Below are 16,840 nucleotides of genomic sequence, written 5' to 3'. Positions count from 1 at the left end.
CAGATACAGCATAAGACATGGTAGATATAAAACCAAACTACTCCCTAAACTGAAATTTTGCTTTTGCGTATACGACCGTGAAAGATCGCCAAACGTCTTCTGGTGCGAGTTGAAAAAATTAAAATGCGTTGCTTTATTCAAAATTGAAGATAAGGAAACTGCGAGCTGCCCTTGGCAGAATGTTGCCACCGACGAAAATTTGACTTAAAATCTCTTTTTAAACCAAAAATTTGACGCCACTTAAGAAAACCTTTTGCCTGAAGTGCCTGGTTTACATACGCTGAATACCCGTAACTAAACAAAAATAATTACACAAGAATAATTCTCATACCTTAAAGTTTCAATAGAAGGTCCTCCAAAATTCATTCGGGTCTCTTTCGTATTTTCTTTCTTGTTACCAAAACCCATCGGCCCTCGAAGAAAATTATAAGTGCTCTCACCACCAAGATGGACGATCGATGCGAAAAACTCGGTGACATCATTATCATAAGGATGTTTGGAGTCGTAATATATTCTTGTCATGTTATCAAGATATTTATAAAATATTCGATCTTTTGGGATCTGTCCATCTCGAATTAGTTTATCCAGGCGCCTGCACACTGGATCAGCCTCGACGTCTGCCACCGCAAGAAACCTCCAATTCTCATCCAAATTGTTGATATTATCGATGCCATCGACGTCGGAATCTAAGACTGTTTCACAATCACCCACGGCTTTCGAAGATGTTTCGTCAGATTCGCTAGTGCATTCAGAAAGTACTTCCAAATCTGAATCATACGACCTGGAGTAGAGTCAAAAGTAGTTTTGTGTATTGACGAGAACCTGTTCTTAGATATAAGATGTTTCTAGACTAAGGTCAATCTAAATGTGAGAACTTGAAGTTAATTAGCTAACTTTATGCCAGCTTTACACCCTTGCTCTGTAAAGAGGGAAATGAATTGGACAGATTTAACTTGGGTCAAAAGAATATGGTTATTTTCTAAATAATGTTACTTTTCTGCTATGTATAATGTTTAGTATAATGTAAGGAATATGAGTAAAATTTCGTTTGTCATTTACTTTGGTACATCGTCGTCACTAACTATGATTTCTTCATCGCTATTGATTTCTAGATCAGGATCCAATATGCGTTTCTTTTTTGCAGGTGGTTGTTTCGAGAATGCCTGGAGTATCGTTCGTTGAGTCTCTTTGGCCGTCCTTTTTTTCGTTTTCTTATCTAAGCATGCGTCATCATAGTGCTCTGTAATAATAGACATATTTCAAAATTAATATATATGGTATTGCTATTTAAAATCTGTTTGAAAAACTGACAGCCGGCACATTTGAATAAAAAGCACCTGAACAATAAAAGATATATCAAAATACCAAATATGTTAAAATTCACAGCGTAACACGATCATTCTTAGAGAAGGAGATACGCAAAATCTCAGTTAAGATTATCACTCCATCTGAAGTGCTGAAGAGTTACGGGGGTAACAAACATACAAGCATACAAAAATTCAAAAAATAGACTCGGAGATGCTAAGTTTAGACTGAAAAATGGTTACAGGATGCATATATCCTAAGTTAAATTTTTGGGAAATTCTGAAAAATCCGTCAAGTCCCAATTCAAATTTGAGGCAAGAAATGCTTATAGAAAATGTAGACACGGGTGGGTATTTTCATCTAATCGAAATTACACTTACTCTTCCTGAAATATTCAATGCGCCCTTGTGACTTCGAATCAAGTCTCACCATCAGTTTTATATGGCAAACCCCACAGTGGACGTTCCAAGGCCATATCCGATGCTTATCTTTGAGTTTTACTGTTCTTCCTTCTGAAGAAGCCTCAAGTTTGCTGTCTGAAAGTTTTGCAAATTCTGAAAGTCAAAATAGATGAAGCGTCAATTTTTAAAATGTTTCTTAAAATTTTGTTACAGTAAATCACAAGCCTCACTTTTATCATGTATTTCAATAATTTTTGGAAACGGGAAGTATTTCTTCATCACTAAAATTTCAACTTGAAGAAAGATAACGCGTGTTCAATTTAAATACTTACCCGATTTTAGGAATAGTACGTCGATATGCTCCATTTTGTCTTTTCTCTCTCGCCTCACAATTTTTGATGTTTCTGGTTGAGTTTTTGTACCATTAATTACTTCGATTGAGATGGATGGAGCATTGGCTCTGAATCTAGCTTCGATGGGATATACTTTCACTGAAAGCAAAAGAGAATGGAAAAATGAAAGTCAGCTCACTAGCCGTGAAGCTATAAGGACACCTTTAAAATGGCAGCACAAAAGTGATAGACAATTGATAAGGATTAATCATTTGACCATCTGGGGGGCGGGGCAAAAAGGCCTCCAAACGAACTTTTTTAATAACTTTTTGAAATCTTTAGTCAATGGACTTAAAATTATGAAAGTGTGCACCGAATATGAATTGTTATCTTTGGTGAAAATTTTAGTCAATATTATGGTCAAGTTTACATTCTGGTCTATAAAATACCAACCAGACAGGTGGCCTAACTAAACTTTGGAAATCATCTTCAATTATCCACATCTACCACTGATCAGAATTTCAAGGTCATAGCACTCGTCAATCTTGAGATTATAAGGCCCCTCCCAAGATGCATCCCATATTAAAAAAATAGGAAGATGCTCGAAGGGTTAAAAGAATGAAATCATGGTAATACCATTAAGCTTGTCGTCGCCATTAATTATCCTTGGTAATTCCAACCGGATTTGAAAATCCGTGCCCATTGCGAATAAATTGCTTCCACCACCACTCAAACTCTTTTTGCTTCGGGAAATATGAAGGTCAAAGTCAGACCAACCAAGCTGATTTGCAATGTTTTTAATGCCAACTTGCTCACTACAACAGGAAAAAAGACACTTTTTAGATCATGCCCATTTTTTCGTACAAGCCACCTATTTGTTTCCCTGTCAAATTACCATGGTTTCTGCATAAAATAAGGGGGGAGTAAAAAAATTTCTTTTTGAAAAAGGGAAGATTTTTGTAATTAAGTCATTAAGAAAAAAAAACTCCCCGTTTTCATCAAGGGTCTTAAAGAATCTATCAAATCAAGAAAAAAGGGGGATCTAAAATTTGAAAATTGTTGATTGAATTGCAGATTAATTAATAATAATTATGTGAAGAACTCTTTCTAAGGGTCCGCTTTTCTGTAATTTAGCCTCCCTACGATGTCGAAAAAGAATGACATCATTAATGCTGCGTTTTCAATTCGCAAAAGAATCTAATCAGCAAAGAACTCTAGTCCACCTGACAAATCCATATTTCAAAGATTCTACTATCTTAAAATTTGTGTTAAAATTAGGAAAACTCCCATTTTGAAAACTTTTCAAAAATGCTTTTGATGACCCAATGATTATTATTTCAAAATTGAAAAATAATGAAGTTAAAGAAACTTACGTCAACATTCTCTTTAGCTTTACTAAAGTAACATTCTCTTTTGGTACCATTATATGACTAGTTTCTTTTCGGACATAGTCGATGCCGGAAGAACCATTGGTGTAAAAAAAAACAGATTACTGTAATTTCGACCTCTTGATTTTGGTCTGACATCTTTCTTTCATCTCTTATTATATTATACACAAATCTCAATTTGGCTGCTTTTTCTATGTGTATCTGTGTGAGAGAAAATCGTGCAAAAAGAATAAAAAATATCTTTGTCTCGAAAACTACAAAACAAATAAAAAACATTTTTAGATGAAAAATTTTAACCTTTCTGACGCGCACTTCATAATGAGAGTCTATTTTACATTATAATAATGAACCTTTACCACGCCTTCTCTCAGGAAACTTCACCCCCAGCACGCCTTGTCATTTTTGCAAAAATGACAGTTTTACGCTTTCCGTCATAACTTTTGATCTAATAAACCGATTCAAAAATGTAAGCCCATTTTGGAAAGCCCAACTATCCTGCTTTTCAAAAATGTTAAAATGAAGGATTTTCCTCTATCAATGGTGACACAGTAGTCTTCTGCCTTAGACTTGAAAAAATTTCAAAACGCAATTTGTCATAGTCATGTTTTTCAAAATTTTAAGTTCAGGTAAAAAAAAAAAAGAGGAGAACATTTGCGATACCATAATTTTCTGACTTGTTTCCACCCTTCTTATAACTACAACTACTAGCCAAAAAAACACAATCATACCTTTACTAGAAAAGGCAGAATTTATTTTCAGAAAACCTTGGTTTTCGAGAGATTTCCACGTAAATCGGAGGCACGTATAAAGGCAGAGGCCCCTTGAGATAATTTTTTTGCGGAAAATATCACTAAAAATGACTTTCCTATCATCAACTAGCGCGAAAGCAATAGAAATAACATAGTATATACACTTTAAAACTCTTTGCAGCCTTATCATAAGCCTTAACTTGGGTTTCGGTGACGGTCGACAAGCCTCCCAGTCCTCACACTGTCACCATTGATGTACCGTTATACTAAAGAATAAGGAGGCAGAAACTTACCTCAAACACTGACTAAACTACTAACAAGCAATACATAACATTTCCAACCAATAAAACAAACCATTTTCCACTAAATAAACACAAAAAGTTATTTACAGCAGTCCCATGTGCTCTTAATTTTCCAAAGAATATTTTGCCTGATTTCCCAGTTTGTTTTGACACTTAAAATCGAAAGTGGGTGGTTTCAAACTATTGAAAATAGTTTGTTTACATTTTATCTCTGTCATATAAGACATTTCCCGGGATGATTTAAAAGCGTCTTAAGGCGGTAGAGCGGCTTTTCTAAACCGCACGAAAAACTTATATTTACGGCCTCGGATTCTTATAAAGTATAAACAAAAATGATTTTTGGATAAAAAATGTTTATCACGCTCACGAAACACAGTCTCAATCACGTAATCACGAGTTAAATTTCTTATCTATCACGATCACGTCCGTTCCTCCCATCACGCAATCACGCATTTTAAAATCTCAAATCACGAAATCACGAACTTAAAAAACGCCAATCACGCCATCACGAAAACCGCTGGGGGGGGGGCCTCTAATATGAATCAAATAGTTGTGTCATGCTGGCATTAATGAAGAAACCAAGCTTCAACGTAAGTTTGTTGTGTCTTTTGGATGCAGTCATCAGCCATCTTTTGATTAACTTCCTTTGGAATTAAATAATTGGAATTCCTGTCTTATCTTTTCGTTATCCTTTCCAGTCAAATACATCCAGTCGGGTTCATGTTGAATGTACTCCTGACCATTTAGTTTCAAGCCCGAAGGGCTAGAGGTCAATCTCTTTGGTAGGATTTGAAGCCAACAAATCCTACCAAAGTTGCGCGGTCTTGAGCGACCCGCCTGGTTTTAACACAAATGACAGATTGAAACTAAAATTTACCGCTTAATTTCGAAAAAAATATCACTCAAAAACAAAGGAATTGCTAGATTAAATCCGTCATCAAAAATACGGCACATATTTTAAGGCTTCAATTTTTCTTGCCTGAGAAAGGTTAGAGATTGATCTCTAGCCCTTCGGGCTTGAAACTCAATGCTCCTGACTGTATTATATCTAACATTGCATAATAACAGAATGATAATAGAACAACCATAACGTATAATGCAGTAGTATAATATACAATTTGCAAACACCGTAGTATAATATACTTACTTACTTTTGATATAACTAAACATATTATATAATTCGTTTAAACACGAATACATCCAGTCGGGTTCATGTTGAATATATGGAAGCTTTTAGCCTGTAAGCCATAAAACCCGTGTGATGCGCGAACACAGGGGAGACCCTAGCGTAACAGCAAAGGGCTAATGAAAGGCCCATATGCTATCGCTGGGCCAATGATAGTACCGTTTTCGTGTATCACCAGTCAAACAATACCAAAGCTCCCATACGGTTTTTGTCTTGATTGTCTCATTTTCCGATGACTTACCTAAAGAAAAATTATTCAAAATACAAGATTTACGCTATCGCTAGTACGTCTGTGTATCGGTTTTGAAAACTTGCACAGTATAATGTCTATAGCTCCAATGTTCATCAAGGGAAAAGGAATTCATTAGCTATGGAGCGGTTTGAGTTATATAGATGGGTAATGTTCTACAGTACCTCTGCTATAATGAAGGGGTCATTCGTAATTAGATGTTTGAGTTTTGAAGTTTATATTGCAGTATAGTTGCATTTTGATAATTTGCGGCAGTAATAAAGTAGCGTACATATAGCGCTATGGTATTTAGTAAGTAAATTTCAAATTAATCACAACAAGTAAATTCTCAAAACCCTTTGCCACTGGGTCACCGGTGGGAAAAAAATAACCTATATTTTCAGTTCCATTAGAAAATTGACTTCGATTACATCCCAATTTAAAATTCAATAGAAAAAATTACAGACAAAAATAAATACCCACTGGATTTTTTTACCTGAGAACAATAGGCGGTTTCAATCCCCATTGGGATTTGGGAAGAAATTTTCATCCCCATTTTGACATTTTGATGTAAAGTAAAACCCAAAGTCATTCTAACCTTACACTAACAGTGCCTAACAGTATCATTATTAGAGTTTTTTATAAAAATTTATTTTGTAATAATTGTTTATTGGCTTTGGCCAAAAATTTGGAATATTTTAAGAATCCTCATCGTTTTGAATAGCTGAATTAAAACGATATCTTAAACGAGTGAGGGATTTTCAAAACTATATTCTTCAATTTGTCAACACTTTCAACAACTATCATAAAAAACGGAGTTTGGAATAGGAGTTTTGGAAAAACCCTTTACTCACAAACAACAGTCAAACGACGAACAAATGATGTGAAAAAACAACCATAAAAAGTCCCGTTGCTCACCAACATTCAAACAACGAATGAACAACGGTGGGGAAAAAATTTTAATTGCCTGTTGTTCGTCGACACCACAAACAACGAGTGAACAACGCTAAAAATCATTTTTAAAAAGACTGTTGTTCACCGACGCTCGAACAACGAGTGAACAACAGTGTAAAAAAAGCTTCGAAAATAGCGTTGTTCACCGACACTTGAACAACGGATGAACAACATAGGGAAAAAGTTTTGAGGAAAGCGTTGTTCACTGACATTCGAACAACGGGTGAACGACAGGTTAAAAAAAAATTCGAAAAAAGCGTTGCTCACCGACACTAACCCATCGACTAAGTGTTGATTGCTAAAATGAACTTTTTGACTGTTGATCATCGACGGGTAACAACGGGTTTTCGACTCCTAGCGTCGATGATCAACGACTAAACTACGCGGATGTCCCCGAGCGACGGATAATGGGTTAGCAGTGTCCTTCAGCTCTTGTAAACGAGGAGATATTGTTTTTGTTAACTTTGTGACTTCTTTCAAGCTGAACATCAAAACTTCACCACAATTACAGCCACCTGCCGTGCCCGAACGTAACCATGGCAGAATCTAGAAAAATAAATTTTTTAGTAAATTTTAAGTATGATAGCTAAAAATTCATTTTAACCTTGAATATTTATTTTGTTAACAACTTTTAAATAAAAAACTGTGATGACAAGAGCGTCAGCCAAACAACAAATCTTTCAAATTATTTTATTGTAAATTTTCTCACATAGAATTAACTTGTCCCCAAAAATTAAAATTTTGAAATTAAATGAATTTTTTTTGCCTTTTCATTAAATTTTGTCTCGCAAAAACTGCTGGTTGCAAAATTTCATTAACAAAAATAATGCAATTTTAAAAAATCTTCAACTTTGTGGTGTGACAATTCACATAAATTTGGTCCATTTGCAAAATTACATTTCAAACTAAGTGCAGCAACTTTAGTTCATTTATCATAATGTATATAATATATTTATAATATAATTCTACCTCAAGGCTCAAGTTTATCAGCATTGTTTACAAACTTCAGAAAAGGAAAGAAATCACAAACGAAATGAACAGTTTATTTTGTCTGATCTCTTAAAAATAAGAAAACTTAGTCTCTAATGTATATAAAATGTTAAAAAAAAAGAGTGCATGAGATTTCTATGACCATCATTTATGTAAAGAAATCAAATCATATTTGTTTAAGTAAAAGCTGTAAAAATATCCATACCTCTGTGTCATTGATAGCTTTTGACAGCAAAAATTCAATATCTTTCATTGATGCCTTTTGGCATTCATCCTTTGTCTGATTCAATCTATGATTTGAAACTGCTTTCAGAAAGAAGTCATCCAAGACTTTAAAGATGAATTCATGATCATGATTTGTATCCTCAAGCACCTGCAAAAGAATATTGGTATGATTTAGGCCCGGGGGGGTACTACACTTGTGGACCGACGGGGGTGCTCCGCTGAGGTTCGAAAAATGGACCCTACGTGGGACTCGAAATTTGCGAAAAAGTGACCCTGAATGGGACTGAAATTCCAAAATTTTCTCAAATTTTCTACTTTTTTCCCAAATTTTCCAAAAAAAGGCACCCTACGAGGGACTGATTTTTCTATTTTGGTGTTTTTGCGACCCTACCTGGGACTCGTGGAGGTTAAAAAAGGTCCCCTGACCAGCGGAGCATCCCCGTAACCCATCTTGCCCTAGTACCCCCCCCCCGGATTTAGGGGATAAGTTAAAAGCAGCTGACCTGACAGGACTTGACCTAAATAGAGCCTATTTCTAAACTTCAATTAAAATTTAAGAAAATAGATGTCTACATTTAATGAACTACCTCCCTACGAATGCTGATTGTGTCTTTTTTCTTATACCCTCTTTTTTATGTCTTTTATGTTCCCATAGATATACTGCCACACAAGGAAACTGTTATACTAATTTAGTGAGTCAAAATTCTAATTTATTTTTTTATTTTTTTATTTTCCAATTTATTTATTGTTGGTCTGCCATAGTAATAATAAAATACTAATTAATACCAACCGTAGAGAATAAACTAATCATATAATGAAGAATATAAGATAAATTTTTTTTTTATATACATATTTTACAAAGACAAATATTTGTGAGGCTTATTTCTTTCAGTGAGGATTTAAAAGTTTCGATAGAGGATTCAAGCTTGATTTTTTCAGGAATCTGATTCCAAAGCAGGCTTCCTCGAAATAAGAAAGATTGAGTTCCATAACGTTGTGAATAAGCCTTAGGTATAGACATTAAAACTTTGTTTCGGAAGTTGAGTTTTATTCTCTTCGTTACGTAGATTTCTTGCATGAACTTCGGATTTAATTTGTTCTCAGATTTGTAGAACTCACAAAGTAAGAAGCAAAGCTGAGTTTCATGAACCGTCTTACATTTGGCGTTTTGCAATAAAACTTCATAATCGTTTCTGAAATCACAGAGTAGAGCTCTTAGGGCCCGCTTATGAACTTTAGTGATTTCTTCATATGTGGTTTTCTTACAGAACATCCAGATTATCGGTGCATAGTTAAATATTGACATAATATAGGCATTAAATATTAACTTTCGCTGGTCAAAATTAAGATAAAAACGAATTCTGTTCAAACTCCAGATTCTGGATCTTGCTTTAGAGCAAAGTGAATTGATATGGGTCGCAAAAGAAAGATTGTTATCAATAGTTATGCCTAGTAGCTCAACAGAATCCGTTGATTTTATCCTAACATTTCCAACGCTGATTTCTACAGGAAGATTCCTATTTCCTAGAACCAACTTTGGAATTTTCCGGGGTTAGCTTCGAGGTAGTTATTTGAAAACCAGGCTAAGATTATTTCTAGGTCAAACTCAAGATTTGAGATGACCTCTTCAAGAGTTTCCGCACAAGAGTGTGAGGTGTTATCGTCCGCAAAATTGCAGATGCTGGATGTAACAATAAAAAGAAATAAATCGTTTATGAATATATTAAATAAAAGGGGACCAAGAATTGACCCCTGCAGAACACCTAGAGTGATTTCTAACCAATCGCTATATTCAGAGCCGATCTTTGTTCTCTGATAGCGATTACTCAGATAACATTTTAGAAGATCGAGACTTTTTGTTTTAATTCCGTAGGCTTTAAGCTTTGCGATAAGAAGTTTGTGGTCAATGCAGTCAAAAGCCTTTGATAAGTCCATCAGTACTGCTCCCACCTTCCCGGACTCATCAAGACTTTGATGCCATTGACCAATCATTTGAATTAGAGCATGTTGAGTGCTGTGCTTAGCTCTAAACCCACAGAGTCTCGAATCAAAAATGCCAGCAAAGTAGGATGAAAGTTGGTCGTGCATAATTCTCTCAAATATTTTAGAAAAAGCTGGTTATACTAATTGGCCGATAGTTTTTCTTCAGAAATTTATCTTCCTTTTTAAAAACAGGCGTAACCCTTGCCCTTTTTCATTATTGACATTATCAAGGCGTAATTCTTTACAGTACGTATGTCCAATTCTGAGTATTCATTCATATTTCTATCCTCCTTGTATATGACGCTGTTAATGATTGTCATATCTGCCTTTTGGTACTGTTTTAGATACTTTTGCATTTTTAATATGTATGAAAAGCATCCCTTTGCCACTTCTTTTTTCCGAAGGAGCTTTTCTTCAAATGCAAAAAGCTGTTTTACATCTTTGACATCTTCCACTTCTTTATTAAATTCTACAATTATCAATCGTCCCAGTGTCCTGAAAAAAGGCATTAAATTTTTATATTTCATATTAGGGGCGGATTCCTTTCTAGTCATTAAAAGTGCATCGAGTACTATCAATGCAATGAACACCTTTATGCCATGAAAAAAAAAACGATCACCAAAACACCGCCATTGCCATTGCAAAAGTTTTTAAAAAAGTGAAAGTAGGTCTTACTTACCCAAACTCGCTGGACTAGCGAGGCAAGCGAACACTTGTAAACGCGTATCAACCATTTTGTTTTGATATAATTTTCTGCCCTTAACCCGCGCGCTTTTTGTTGTCGTCATCTCCTATGCAACTCTAATTTATGCGTTTATGGCGTCAGTATAATGGCTGAAAACATTGGAATAAATTTGCCGTAAACACTTTCATTTTGACTCGAAAGGACCGTGAAAATGATAACATTAGAAAACAAGAGTGTTTTGGATTTCGAAATGCAGTGAACACCTCAAACACTTCTCCACTTCGTTTCCCAAACTTGTTAAAGTTTATTTAACATTACGGAAGATGGCTATTAACAATGCTAAACACAAAAAATGAGTTTGTGATTCTGTATACAATTGGGAAACTCAAATACCCAAATATGATTTGTATTTGATAATTTGATAGATTCTTAAATATATTCGATCATTCGTGAGCATTGGCTCGATAGCTCCCATTCGTTCTGTCATGTACTTGCGCTACTTTGAGAATCCCGGCACTTTGTCACAACAGCGGAACAACAACGTGGTACCGATTGAACGGTCGCACGGCGACTGACGATTCCACTGAGCCCTTTCGACGCAAGTCCATTGAGAACGAACGAGGTCGCCCTTGCGGGACGCCTCACCTTTAGCGTTGTGTTACACACTTATAAAGTTATGATTTGAATACAATCTGAACAGTTTTGACCCAATTCCTACTGGTGGTTTTTCTTACGCATGCGTGGTACAATTTTCACAAATGTGAAATCGATATTTCCCAATCTAAACTTTCTAGGTGAAATAATGTCAGATTTTTTGTATTTGAGGTTTTAGGAAAAAAGTTTAAATGTTTTAAAAGGGTTTGATTAAAGTTAAACCCAAAATCACAAGTTTGGGAAATTGCGAATCCCAAACTTATCTAATTTTGAGTTTTCCAGTATCAAGCTTTTGATTTTATAACAAAGACTAGATATATACCGGGTGCACCAAAAAAACAACTTTGTCGAGATATTGTGAGATTCAGGATTTAAATTTTTTGTTCATTCTTTTTTTATTGTATAGAGTATGCTCTAACTTGAATTTTGAGCTATCATACATTAAATTTGAAAAAGTAGTTCGAAAGTTATTTCCAAAAAACTGACTTTTTTTCCATGTCAAAATTTCAAAAAATCATTAAAAACAGCGAGCAAACTTTTCTCTTGACACTTACCTTCTTTACACATAAAAATACCAAAAAATGCAACTGTGTTCATCAAAACTCGTTACGGAATCTAAGAATATGGTAAAACAAGCTATTCCCACGCGGGATAATATTTTTGGAAATCTCCAAGAGAGGTTTTGATGTTATGTGTGTGCTATGCGAGAAAAACTTCCGAAAATCAACATGAAAGGGGTTGCGGAACGAGCGTTCCGTTTTCGCAAAGCGAAGTTTTGTGACTCAGAAAAATTCAGCGCTCGCTGCGCTCGCTGCTAAAAGCGATAAAAAAACATACTTTTGATTGCCTGGCTAAGGTTATTGACAAATCTTCCAAAAATGTAAAAATACTTTCGATTTACATAGGAAAAGGAATGAGAAAATTGCCAAAGATTACCTAACGGATTCGATCTACACCAAAAACGTGTAGTTTGTAAAACGCAAGAATTCCTTCACAACTCGAAGACGCAGAAAGTAAAAATTCTAATACACTAATTTTTTTTATAAGCATACGATAAATTTCGGCTGAAGCTTACTATGCCTAAAGCTCAATTTTGAGCCTCGAGTTATGCTTAACGCTATGCTAGGTAAGAAATTTATGAAAATTATGGTTCTAAAAATTTCTTTGGCTCAGCCTCAATGTATGCTTAGTATATGCTTAATTTTTCTGGAAATTTGAGCTTCAGTATGCTTATAAACGTTATGCTTATAAAAAAATGAGTGTACTAAGGTATCGAGCACTTCACTAAAAAGCGGGATTTTTATCTCGTACCGTGGGTGATGTTTAGTATAGGTTAATGGAAATAGGGTAGCTTTTCTTCAAATCAATTTTGCAAAAAGAAGTCCTCAAATTCGACAACGTAACAAATTGGACCATTTAAAAAATACGTTATACCCAATGAAGTATAAGCCTAATTCTATCCCTCCGGGCTTATACTTCATTAGTTATACCCCTTATGTTAAGCTTGACAGAGTTTTAAACGGCTAGGTCTTAGCAATGGGCATGAGATGTATTGAATTATTCTTGATATCAAAATTTTCTGTTATGATATTGTTTACATTTTTTAATAGAATATTATCTAGTATAATAATTTAAAAAACTACAAATTTCTTTTTTTACTGTGCATAATAAATATAATAAAAATATATAATAAATAATATATAATAAAAGATAAAAATCAACAATCTACCTTTACTCTCGGAATTTTTCACTCGAGAGTAGTTGTATAAAACACAACTCATTTTACTAAATATCGATATCATAGATATCACACAAAATAGGTCCCTCACAATTCCTGTTGAAAAGTTGAAAGTTTGTAGATGAATCTAATTCAGGACACAAGAGATTTAGGTTGCTGGGCTTAAGTCTGAGCCCTGAAAGAATTTGCAATGTTTAAACTATTTATCAATCCAGAACCAATTAAGACAATCATGGATTGCAGTGGCGTAGCCAGGATTTTCAAGGGGTGTCGCAAATTTCAATTTTCAAATGGGCGGTTAGCGGGCGGCTGTTAATTTCATTAGGGCGGTGTTAAAATATAACGCCCAAATACTTCCTCCAAACAACCGGGGGACGTTATGGGCTGCAGATCCCAATACCTGTGAACCCCAAACACAGGCCACGTTGCACGTGGTTAACCGGCAACTCACCATTAGACGAGTTTACCATTTGTTGCATGGGTGGCAGAGCCACACATTGGATCGAAAATATACAAAGAGTGAGTGTCTCGTTCGTAATAATAGCTTGTGGTTTCTAAAAGAATGATATTGCCCTTTGGGAAATTCCTTTTGTCCTAGGGAAATTCCCGGATAAATAAACTCTCCGTCTTACAGTTTATGCGCTCCTTTTGTAAAATATAAAATGAAATTCTATTGTAAAGTGTGCCGATGGAGAGTGAAGGAAAAATTTGTTCATTTTTTTCAAAAAGTTTTGTTATGTTCGTGTTATATAGAAAAGTCAACAAGAGAGAAATTCGTTTCTTGAGTGATAATTTTGTGATTTGACATAAAAGTATTTTGTATGATTTTAACAAAGCTCATCATAAAAATAACCTTCAACAAAATAAATAAAAATTACTTTAGACTAGCAGGCTAAAATACCGTATACAAAACAATGTAATCAATCCCCCCCCAAAAAAAACATTTTCTTGAGTCTTGATCTCGTATAGCTGTCACTGAAAATAAGCACCGACAATTTTATGTTCTTCGAAAACGAAAGATGTCATTGTCTGTAAAGTCTCAAATTCATAAAACAACAAGAAACCACAACCAGTCAAAAACCAATAACTGTCTATCATCTATCCATTACAGTATAATACAATATCATGTCATGCAATCCAATCAGAATACAGAACTACAGCATAGGATCTGTACAAGTACTCTCTCTTATATATTGCCACATACGATAGTCAATGTTCAATCACAAATCTTTACTTTATTATTTGCCATTCTGGAAACAAGCAACTTTTGCTGTCTTTACGACGAATAGCATTCTTTTTTCTTCATCAGTACAATTCTTCCCAAAAACAAGAGAAGCACTATCAGGTCTTGAAAACTTTTTCTGATACAGTATTCCAAATATATCTCTCGGCCCTCTCATGGTAATAGTCTCACATCATAATATAATCGAAGAAAGATCTTGCATTCAATGAGTCCCCTCCTCTGCAGCCTACCTCCTCTTCTACTCGTTTTCTGATAAAATAATTATAATTTACGGTCACCGACGAGACCTCTCTTGTTCTGCTAATAATTTAACAAAGAGGATAACAATAAATATTAAAGTCGGTAGCCGTGTCATTGTTTTTGTGCAGACGATGAAGGCCAAAGTGAAGAAAAATTTCTTATTTTACGGTCCCGGAGCTGTCTTCATTTCTACCGAGCTCTACTAAGCTAAGGAATCGCAATACTGAATTTTGATTCGGTGCCGTAAATTTATTATAATCTAAAATATCTCCGCCAATTTAAAACATCGCCGCCAATTGAAAACCGCCCATTGAAGGCGACGTGATTTTCAAAAAAAAGCCGCACGCCGCGCGTGTCCGTACGAGCGCTAGTCGCCGCGCGTCGTTCTCTTACCAGCGCTTTTTATTTCTTGTCTTTCAAAAACTTTTGTTTGTCAAAAAAGGGTGTCGCTGAGTCTTCAGGAGCGACACCCTAGTGACGCCACTGGATTGTGAGGAAAGAACTTGACAACTTTAAAATCTAGTATCAAACAAACGAATTAGTTGTGTTCGAACGTTGCCCACAAACTACTAATCAGAACAGATCAGAAAGCAAAGCAATAAATCTATTGCAGAGCGAGTATGAGAAATAATCTTAACGAATGAATAAACCAGCTGGAAGTTTAGCTCTTCTAAGTGATTACACATGCACTTTCTTGCTTAAACAACCAAGCCCATCCCCCGCCCACTCATCCTCAACTAAAAAGTTCAAAATTGGAGCTAAAGGAGATAAACATTTAGAAGTCAATATTTCCAAGTTCTTATAAATTTATTTATTTCTAAACTTGCCAATAGCGAAGCAATGATGCGTCGTTAATGGGATAAACTTTCGCGAGGATTTAATTTCACGATTGGGCCTACCCGCGAAATTTAAAAATTTTGCAGGGACTTACTTTCGCGGGTGGCAATATTTTCACGATTTTGTGACTTAACTGTCAAATCGTGCATTTTTGTTGTTGAAATACACATTATTAGCACTTCTTTGATGCCAGTAAACATTCAAAAAGTGTTTGTTTGACAAATTTTGAGTTTTGTTTAGAAATATTTCGCGGATGAGGCCTTTCCAAATTTCCATTGAGACTTAATTTCGCGGATGACACCCAAATCCACGAAATCAGCAAAATTTAATCCCCGCAAAAGTTTATTCCATTAAGCCACGGGTTTTTAGCTAAGCATTATTTTTTCTGCTGGGATAATACTTGGAGAAGAGTAGGATAAACCAAATAAAATGGTTCAATAGTGTGTATGTAATAAATATTGTTATTATTTGGAAAAAACCTGTTTTGCGTTTAAAAAATGTTCAAAAGGAACGGTCGCCCCAGCCAATGAAATTACGACAAAGTCCAAAAAATATTATTTTCAGTTATAACACTGTGAAAATTTCTCCGATCTTGTTCAAATTTACGCAGGAATTGTGATTTAGTATCCTTTACTGAATTCTCATAGTGATATGTTTGTAAAAAATCTGTGTCGGGTTTGAAAAATCAAAAGGAACGGTCGCTAGCCGCGACGAAATTACGACAAAGTCCAAAAACGATCATTTTCAGCCATAATTACTGTGAAAATTTCTCCAATCTTGTTTAAATTTACACAGGAATTGTGTTTTAGTATCCTTTACTGAATTCTCATAGTGATATGTTTGTAAAAAATCTGTGTCGGGTTTGAAAAATCAAAAGGAACGGTCGCCAGCCACGACAAAATTACGACAAAGTCGAAAACGATCATTTTCAGCCATAATACTGTGAAAATTTCTCCGATCTTGTTCAAATTTACACAGGAATTGTGTTTTAGTATCCTTTACTGAATTCTCATAGTGATATGTTTGTAAAAAATCTGTGTCGGGTTTGAAAAATCAAAAGGAATGGTCGCCAGCCGCGACGAAATTACGACAAAGTCCAAAACGATCATTTTCAGCCATAATACTGTGAAAATTTCTCCGATCTTGTTCAAATTTACACAGGAATTGTGTTTTAGTATCCTTTACTGAATTCTCATAGTGATATGTTTGTAAAAAATCTGTGTCGGGTTTGAAAAATCAAAAGGAATGGTCGCCAAAATGATTATTTTCAGCCATAACACTGTCTGACTGTGAAAATTTCTCCAATCTTGTTAAAATTTACACAGGAACTGTGTTTCAGTATCCTATATTGAATTCTCATAGTGATATGTTTGTAAAAAATCTGTGTCGGGTTTGAAAA

General features: G+C 35.0%; 1 long non-coding RNA gene across 1 annotated transcript; it reads right to left on the bottom strand.

Moving 5' to 3' along the window:
• Positions 1–2,044: 2,044 nt before the first annotated feature.
• Positions 2,045–3,623, bottom strand: LOC136811909 (uncharacterized). The gene is made up of 3 exons (XR_010847294.1): positions 3,412–3,623; positions 2,675–2,853; positions 2,045–2,197 (listed from the first exon to the last, which is right to left on the bottom strand). It is a non-coding gene; the product is annotated as an uncharacterized lncRNA (long non-coding RNA).
• Positions 3,624–16,840: the final 13,217 nt, after the last annotated feature.

This window comes from Clytia hemisphaerica, unplaced genomic scaffold (assembly GCF_902728285.1).
Source record: "Clytia hemisphaerica strain Z4C2 unplaced genomic scaffold, Clytia hemisphaerica genome assembly, whole genome shotgun sequence".
NCBI classification, from domain to species: domain Eukaryota; kingdom Metazoa; phylum Cnidaria; class Hydrozoa; order Leptothecata; family Clytiidae; genus Clytia; species Clytia hemisphaerica.
The sequence above is the reverse complement of the archived record's forward strand: the minus strand, read 5'-3'. Positions and strand labels throughout refer to the sequence as shown.